Below are 9,995 nucleotides of genomic sequence, written 5' to 3' on the forward strand. Positions count from 1 at the left end.
AGCTTGCTCCACCTTTGCAACAAGTTGCCCTGGTGTTGCACCACCTTAACCCAGTCCTGAGGACACTTTCAGGTGCAAACTTTGTTTGCTAACACTTGGATAAAGGATTAAACTAAATTTATTAAACTTAAACCTCTGTTCATAAGATTTTCTTGGCAAAATATATACCGAAGTGGTTTGCCATCACCTTCTTCTGTGTTTGTTCTGCTTACCAGGTAAGGCAAATACCTGGGAGAGAAGGCAGACTCCCGCTGCAAGAAATGAAGAAAAATAAAATAGGAAAGATTCATCCCTAGCCGTCAAATACTCCAATAGCATTGGGGAAAGAAGCAAGAAGGAAAGAAAGAAAGAAAGAAGAAAAAAGAGTAGGAACCAGTCTACAGATAATATAACAGATGTATATTATATGAAATAAGACATGGTCCAGCATCAGGTACCTCAGGTTCGCTATACATGCAGCGCAGGCCAGAGCAAATTTTTAAGTGTGTGCAAGATTTTTTTTCCACCCTTCGGTTTCATATTTATATTATTTATTAATATAGCAAATTTTTATATTCAAATATTAAATCACTAAATAAAAATTTTCGATTAATTTTGTTTCTTAAATAAAAATATTCAATTTATAAGAGAATCAAATTTTCTCAATGAAATTGGATCTAAATGTTTCTGTCCCAGGGATTATCAAAATAAAAATAATTATTTGGCACTTATATGATTAGAATAAAATATAATTATCTTTATAAATATGTATATAGAAATTTAATATTTTTGAATATGATATATCCAATTTAATTTTTTTTTTTATTTTTTTCTGTCTCCAGTATAATTGTAAGATAAACTCTTTGTAAGTTTTCCGCCTGCAGCATTCCCCCATTCCACCCCTGCCTCAAGCCGGGCCTGTGCACACATATTCAGTAAAATGAGCCCTCCCTCGAGGAAGAAACAAACATAGAGTTATATAAATAAACAAACAGTAGACATACCTCATGTTGGAAATTGCCTTCTACAAACGTGAGCTACTGTTATTTCTTACAACCAAATTATATTCTTGGCCTTCTTTTGGTGATTGTACACCATTAGAAAGAAATCAATTCTTCCAGATAAATCCATTGAGCTCAGAGTGTATTCACATAACATTTCTGGTCATAAATAGCTATCTGTAACCACCATATTACATTACAGTAAGTTTGCTCTTGTTCCTCTCTTAATTCTCACTTTGTGCATGCATGCACCAGTTTCAAAATCACTGTTATTGGCAGAAAGTGCAGCACAGTACCTAAACTATGCATACTTCCAATTCCACATGTTTGTCTTCTCCCTCCATTATGTAACTTTGTCGAAATTAGCAATACATCACAACACAAACCAAAGTTATAATTCAATTTAACAACTTCTTATAAAATGAATTACATAATTCCTTATTATTATTATTTGTGACACCTCGAAGGAGTCCGAAGACTCATCGCAGGATTGAGACAAAGACAAGTGAATTTAATTACAACATTAAATTAAATCCCATGATGAAGCTATTAAATTATGGTAATTGTGTGCGGTGAGAGGAGAAACACGGGTTTAATTAAATACTATTTCTTTCCAATTCTTTTATTAAGCCTACTTAATAATAAAAATAAAAAAATAAAAAATAAAAATGTGGTGTATATGAATGAAACTCAACAGATACTCCACAACACACACACACATATTATATTACACAGTAATATACTTGGATTTCGCAAAGGCTTTTGATAGAGTACCTCATGAAAAGTTGACAGTCAAAGAGCAGAGGGTGTTGGATATTAGATTAGTGCATTAGATTGGAGACTGGCTATCTGATAGGTATCAACAAGTTGTGTATGTGGCTGCTACGATATCCAGGAAAAGGAAAGACTAGTGGAGTGCCTCAGGGGTCTGTTTTAGATCCATTGCTGTTTAACTTGTATATTAATGATATTGGTGAAGATTTGGATGGAGACATTTAGTTGTTTGCAGATGATGCAAAGTTGGGACAAGCCATAAAGAGTAGTGAAGATGTTGTGGCCTTGCAAGAAGACTTGAATAAATTGAGTGATTGGGCAAGCAAATGGGGATGCACGTTCAATGTTGCAAAATGTAAGGTTTTAAAATTTGGAAAACAAAGATGGAATGCAGAATTTATGCTTGGTGAGAATATATTGTTGGAGGTAGAGGAAATAAGAGATCTGGGGATGATAGTGGATAAGGATCTAAAATTTAGGGGACACATCGCCAAAATTGTGAAGACAACACAAAGGCTTCTGGGAATGATGCGGAGGACACTGATGTAGAAGTAGGGAGATTCTCGTTCCGTCGTATAAGGCTTTGATTAGGCCATACATGGACTATTGTGCCCAGATTTGGTCACCAGGTTTTCAGAAGGATGAAGAGATGCTGGAAAGGGTTCAAAGGCGACTGACTAAGGTAGTTTCTGACCACTGGAATGTCGAATATGAGGAAAAATTGAGAAGATGTAATTTGCAGAGTCTGGTGGACAGGAGGAAGAGGGGAGATATGATAGAGACCTACAAGTTGGTAAGAGGTTGTTATATGATCAATAGTGGAGAAGTTCTACAGAGAATAGTGGGAGATCAGGGGAGAACCAGAGGTCATCCCTGGAAACTGTATAAAGAGGGTGTGAGTAGGGGAGTAAGAGGCAGGTTTCTTTCGTGCAGAGTTGTAAATGATTGGAATACCTTGCCTGAGAGTGTGGTGTCTGCAAGGAGTTTGAATGTGTTTAAGACATGGTATGATGAGATGTGTGTGTGTGTGTGTGTGTGTGTGTGTGTGTGTGTGTGTGTGTGTGTGTGTGTGTGTGTGTGATAAAAGGACCCCCAATAATTACTATAATAATAATAATAATAATATACAGTAAAGGCAAGGGGCCACTACCCAGACTGGTTTCGACCTTTATTGAGGTCTCATCAGTGGGAGCCAGGCTAGAAATACCAAAATTTTAGTAATAATGCAAAGCACATCTCCTCCAGGAGATGTGCTTTGCAATAAGGGTAAATATTAAAATTAATGATCAGAGTTTATTCTACTTTTACCATGAGTTGCCTTGGTCTTGCACTACGTGCAGGATCAGCTAGACTTGCAACACTTGCAGGCGCAAACTTGACATGTTTGTATGTTTGCTTACTTGGGAAATGGAGTAAAAAAACAGGTTTAAAATAGCTTGGTTTCTTTAACATTTATTATACCCAAGGTAAAATACTTTCTACATTTATATCTCCTCCTGAGATTTTTATTTAATAAGGTTAAAACACCTTATGGTAACTTGTCTGGTAAAGTACTTATAAGCTATGTATTACTAAAATTTAATATTTACTATTAATGCAAAGCACATCTCCTCCAGGAGATGTGCTTTGCATTAATAGTAAATATTAAAATTAATGATCAGAGTTTATTCTACTTTTACCATGAGTTGCCTTGGTCTTACACTATGTGCAGGAGCAGCTAGACTTGCAACACTTGCAGGCGCAAACTTGACTTGTTTGTCTGTTTGCTTACTTGAGAAATGGAGTAAAACCAGGTTTGAAATAGCTTGGTATCTTTAACATTTATTATACCCAAGGTAAAATACTTTCTACACACACACACACACATATATATATATATATACAGTAGAACTCTGTTATAACGATCACGTTTATAATGAATAATTTTGAAGGTATATATTTGAATTAATGCATGTATTTCATGTTTATTACGAATTTGTTTCATAGGAATAACGAACGAATAATACACCTTAGTCGTTCCTTTACTGACATTTCGTATGTATGCATTTTCTGGTTGTGAAAAATGTCGGGAGTCAAACGGAAAATTTTATCAGTTTCCGAAAAAGTAGAAATTATAGGAGGTGGAAAGTGGCCAATCAAATCTGACAGTAGCAAAGAAATATGGTTTGTCTCCATCTACAATATGAACAATTTGAAAGAATCACGAGTTGACTCTGAAATCTTTTGAAAACAATTTATCGAAGTGTAAAAAACTTAAAAAGTGACGTTGAAGAGGCACTTCTTTCATGGTTTAAAGTGGAAAGAACTGCTGGCTTACCTATTAGCAAGCCAATTTTGAAATTTCAAGCCAAAAAAGTTGCTGTTCAACTTGGTTATAGTGATTTTAAATGCAACAATGGGTGGATTGATCGCTTTAAGAACAGAAACAAACTCGCCACTTGCTTTTGTCTATGCAAAAGCAAGTGGCGAGGTAGTGTCCATTGACAAAAACGTTGTTTCTGACTGGATCAAGAATGTATGGCTGGACATCAAACGAAGGTATGGATACAACAACATTTATAATGCAGACGAAGCAGGGTTTTTTTATAATTTAATGCCCGATAAAACTTTTCAATTTAAAAACGAAAAGTGCATTGGTGGAAAACTTATCAAAAATAGACTCACAGTTTTAGTTTGTGCGAACATGACTGGTAGCAATAAAAGAAAGCTTCTTGTAATTGGAAAATCGGCAAAGCCTAGATGCTTTAAAAACATAAAGAAACTTCCTGTTGATTATACAGCGAATAAGAAGTCCTGGATGACATCTTCAATTTTCAAAAATGAAATTCGCAAGTGGGATAAAAATCTTCACAGTGAAAACCGGAAAATTTTGTTATTGATAGACAACTGTGTATGAGAGATTTGGTGTATGACTAAGGTAGTTTCTGACCTCTGGAATGTCGAGTATGAGGAAAGATTGAAAAGATTTAATTCGCAGAGTCTAGTGGAGAGAAGGAAGAGGGGAGATATGATAGAGACCTACAAGTTGGTAAGGGGTTGTTATAGGATCAGTGGTGGAGAAGTTCTACAGAGAATAGTGGGAGATCAGGGGAGAACCAGAGGTCATCCCTGGAAACTGTATAAAGAGGGTGTGAGTAGGGGAGTGAGAGGCAGATTTTTTTCGTGCAGAGTTGTGAGTGATTGGAATGCCTTGCCTGAGAGTGTGGTGTCTGCAAGGAGTTTGAATGTGTTTAAGACACGGTATGATGAGATGTGTGTGTGTGTGTGTGTGTGTGTGTGTGTGTGTGTGTGTGTGTGTGTGTGTGTGTGTGTGTGTGTGTGTGTGTGTGTGTGTGAGATAAAAGGACCTCCTAGATGAGTCTTTGACTCCATGAGGTCTTGTTTAATAATAATAATAATAATAACAACTGTCCTACCCATCCTGTAGTGGCTAATTTAACAAACATAAAACTTGTTTTTTGCCACTGAATGTGATATCTGTCTTGCAACCACATGATCAAGGCGTAATTAGATGTTTTAAATCTCATTTTCGTCATCTGTTAGTCTTGGAACTGATAGAATGCAGAGAAAAATCCGTAGAAAATGCTTATGCTTTCGACTTGAAGATCGGTGTACTTCACGCAATACATTTAATGAGCGATGCTTGGAATTTGGTGTCATCGTCTACAATACAAAACTTTTAAGAAAGCCGGTCTTGCGGAATACGATTGCGAATCTAAAGAAGATGAAGAGGATAACTTACCGTTATCAGCGTGGTGAAAAGCACGAAACTTGAACAATTTTGAAACATGTGCAGAGATTGATAATTTTATAGACATTGATAATGGCGTCGCAACTTCGGGTATACCGACAGATGCTGACATCTTAAAACAAATCTCTTATACACCAGAAGAAGATAATAGTAGCAGTGACTCAGAGGAAGAAAATAGCAATGATGAGAAAATCGTTAACTGGTTTGAAGCAGAAGATGCTTTACATATTTTAACAAGATTTATGGAATTGCTATCTGTAAGTTCAGATGACACATTCAAGCATCTTAGTAGTATAAGGAACAATTTCAAACATATGAAATATGCATCTTGTGCAAAGCAAAGCACACTTGATGATTTTTTATGTAAAAATGTGAAGTTTTAAAAATAAATTTTTGTTCTTTATATGTATGTAAGCACATACGTATTTATGTTACCCAATATACCTATGCTGAGAAATATCTGAAAACATTTTTAATTCTCTCAGATTATGACCTTCTTGGATATAATGAATAATGGGTAGTGGCCCCTTGCCTTTACTGTATATTATTATTATTATTATTATTATAGTAATTATTGGGGGTCCTTTTATCACACACACACACACACATCTCATCATACCATGTCTTAAACACATTCAAACTCCTTGCAGACACCACACTCTCAGGCAAGGTATTCCAATCATTTACAACTCTGCACGAAAGAAACCTGCCTCTTACTCCCCTACTCTGGAAATATCAAAATAATACCCTATTTTGGTATTTCTAGCCTGGCTCCCACTGATGAGACCTCAATAAAGGTCGAAACCAGTCTGGGTAGTGGCCCCTTGCCTTTAATACAAAGCATCATACATCTCCTCCAGGAGATGTGCTTTGCATTAAAAGGTAAATCTTAAGATTAGTGATCAGAGCTTATTCTACTTTTACCATGAGTTGCCTCGGTCTTGCACTACGTGCAGGGTCAGCTAGACTTGCAACACTTGCAAGCGCAAACTTGACTCGTTTGTCTGTTTGCTTACTTGAGAAATGGGGTAAAACCAGGTTTAAAATAGCTTGGTATCTTTAACATTTATTATACCCAAGGTAAAATACTTTCTACATTTATATCTCCTCCTGAGATTTTTATTTAATTGTAAGCAAACTTCACTTGTTTGTCTGTTTGCTTACTTAGAAAATGGAGTAAAACCAGGTTTAAAATAGCTTGGTATCTTTAACATTTATTATACCAAAGGTAAAATATTTTCTACATTTATATCTCCTCCTGAGATTTTTATTTGATAAGGTTAAAATACCTTAAGGTAACTTGTTCTGGTAAAGTACTTATAAGCTATGTATTACTAAAATCTTGGTATTTCTAGCTTGGCTCCCACTGATGAGACCCCGATAAGGGTCGGAACTGGTAGGGGCTGGCCTTGAGAGGCTCTGCTTGGGGATAGGTTTTTGCCTGTCTCTTAGTAGGGCCACTGCTGAGCTTATAGCTCTGGCCAGTGGTGGGGTGAGACTGCCACTGGGTAGAGCCAACGTCGAGAAGTTCTTCTCGGTGATGGGGTGAGCTTGTCGCTGAGTGGAACAACACTGAATTGGACGGTCTTTCGGGCAATATGGAGTGGTCTAAGGATCGTCCTAATTTTTAGAGAGGTCTTTACTTGAATACACCTCAATAAAGGTCGAAACCAGTCTGGGTAGTGGTCCCTTGCCTTTAATACATCTCCTCCAGGAGATGTGCTTTGCATTAAGGGTAAATATTAAGATTAATGATCAGTGGTTATTCTACTTTTACCATGAGTTGCCTTTGTCTTGCACTATGTGCAGGGGTCAGCTAGACTTGCAACACTTGCTGGCACAAACTTGACTTGTTTGTGCCAGCAAGTGTCTGTTTGCTTACTTGGGAAATGGAGTAAAACCAGGTTTAGCTTAGTATATTTAACATATACATACATACATATATATACATACATATGTTCATTTTTCTAAATTAACTGACTTAAAACCCGAGAATTATAACACAATGACATTTATTTGAAAAAAACGCAACATGTTTCGTCAAGAATGACTTCATCAGGCGATAAGAACATAGAAAGATATTAAAAGACACTTAAATTAACATTGACACACTCTAAAGCTATGCAATTATAAAGCCATAATATTCGACTGTAAATTACAATTATTATGAGCTTGAACTACACTCCGAGTTAAAGTTTTATTGTTGTACACCTGTGCGTGTGTGGAATCACGCGATCTCCAGTATCTAATAGTAGAGTTGAAAGAGTCAGGCAAATTATAGCTAAGATTATTATTCAAATGAAAAGGGTCCAAGGTGATTTCTTTTGACTCGACAATGCGACGTTCTATCTCATCATGGCAGATGTGTAGGTTTGAAGTTGATGTCCAATTTATTTCATGTTGGTGGCTTTCATTGTTCGTGTTTATTGAAAGCAGGACATGGCCTGACAGAGCAGTTGCTCTGGTTCTTTTATAAGCAATGTCACGCGGTTGCTCTTCGAGCCGTAGTAAGATAAATTTCTCTGTCTGCCCATAGTAAGGCTTTCCGCATTCACAAGTTACCTTGTATACACCTGGGAATTGTAGAAGGTTGTGAGGTTGTTTATAGTTGTTGAAGCGTGATCTTATTTTTGGCAGAGTCGAGAAGCACGTTGTTATGTTAAACTTCTTTAGAATTCTACTTAGCTTTTTGGATAGTGTGCTGATATATGGCAAGATGATATGACCTTTGGAGTCGTCATGTGTCTCTACGTTGCTACGTTGACGGCGGGATAATTGGTTGTTAATATTTTTTAGAGAGTAACCATTGTTTTTAAAGGTCCATTTAAGATGTTGTAGTTCCTTTTTCAGTTCTTCTTCATCTGATAGTACAGATCTTGCACGATTCGCTAGAGTTGATATAATACCCAACTTTTGCGCTGGATGATGATGGGAGGACGCATGCAAATATCTGTCTGTGTGTGTTGGCTTTCTACAAATAGAGACTTTAATTGATTCAGGCATCTTGGTGAGTTTAACATCTAGGAAACAGATGGAACTATTTTCTTCAATCTCCAGAGTCAATTTTATATCTTGATGGCAGTTGTTTAAGTGGTCGAGAAACTTGTGAAGATTCTCAGTACCATGTTCCCATATGAGGAATATATCGTCCACATATCTAAGCCAAATTTTTGGTTTTAAAGTAAAAGAGGAGATCGCCTTTTCTTCAAAGTCCTCGAAAAAAATGTTGGCTAACACAGGAGAGAGGGGCTTCCCATAGCTAATCCTTTGACCTGTTTGTATAGTTTACCTTCGAATTCAAAATAGCCAGAGTTTACACAGTGGGATAACAGAGAGAACATTTTATTTGAAATCTTGTTTTTTTAAAATATGGAGAACGTCCTGTGTCGGAATGTTGGTAAAGAGTGCTACCACGTCAAAGCTCACCATGATATCAGAAGATTTTAGTTTTAGGTCTTTTATTTTAGAGACAAAATCTTTTGAGTTTTTAATATAAGAAGAAGATTTTCCTGATTTTCCTGAGACCTATAATAGACAGCACTGACTCACCCACATACAGGTTATCGAATTATTTGGTGTCATCGTTAAAAGCTTATGCGGCAAAATCTTCTTCTTATATTAAAAACTCAACAGATTTTGTCTCTAAAATAAAGGACCTAAAACTAAAATCTTCTGATATCATGGTGAGCTTTGAGGTGGTAGCACTCTTTACCAACGTTCCGACACAGGAGGTTCTCCATATTTTGAAAAACAAGATTTCAAATAAAATGTTCTCTCTGTTATCCCACTGTGTAAACTCTGGCTATTTTGAATTCGAAGGTAAACTATACAAACAGGTCAAAGGATTAGCTATGGGAAGCCCCCTCTCTCCTGTGTTAGCCGACATTTTTTTCGAGGACTTTGAAGAAAAGGCGATCTCCTCTTTTACTTTAAAACCTTTTAAAACCAAAAATTTGGCTTAGATATGTGGACGATATATTCCTCATATGGGAGCATGGTACTGAGAATCTTCACAAGTTTCTCGACCACTTAAACAACTGCCATCAAGATATAAAATTGACTCTGGAGATTGAAGAAAATAGTTCCATCTGTTTCCTAGATGTTAAACTCACCAAGACACCTGAATCAATTAAAGTCTCTATTTTTAGAAAGCCAACACACACAGACAGATATTTGCATGCGTCCTCATATCACGATCCAGCGCAAAAGTTGGGTATTATATCAACTCTAGCGAATCGTGCAAGATCTGTACTATCAGATGAAGAAGAACCGAAAAATGAACTACAACATCTTAAATGGACCTTTAAAAACAATGGTTACTCTCTAAAAAATATTAACAACCAATTATCCCACCATCAACGCAGCAACGTAGAGACACAGGATGACTCCAAAGGTCATATCGTCCTGCCATATATCAGCACACTATCCAAAAAGCTAAGTAGAATTCTAAAGAAGTTTAACATAAAAACGTGCTTCTCGACTCTGCCAAA

General features: G+C 36.5%; 1 protein-coding gene across 5 annotated transcripts in view; it reads right to left on the reverse strand.

The window, feature by feature from the left end:
- The window catches only part of LOC150106709 (sodium- and chloride-dependent glycine transporter 2-like), a 626,004-nt gene that overhangs the window by 513,122 nt on the left and 102,887 nt on the right, over window positions 1-9,995 (reverse strand). The window lies entirely within an intron of this gene.

The sequence above is a fragment of the Typopeltis vanoorti genome, chromosome 5 (genome assembly GCF_054136105.1).
Source record: "Typopeltis vanoorti isolate ZY-2024b chromosome 5, IOZ_Tvanoo_1.0, whole genome shotgun sequence".
Taxonomy (NCBI): Eukaryota; Metazoa; Arthropoda; class Arachnida; order Uropygi; family Thelyphonidae; genus Typopeltis; species Typopeltis vanoorti.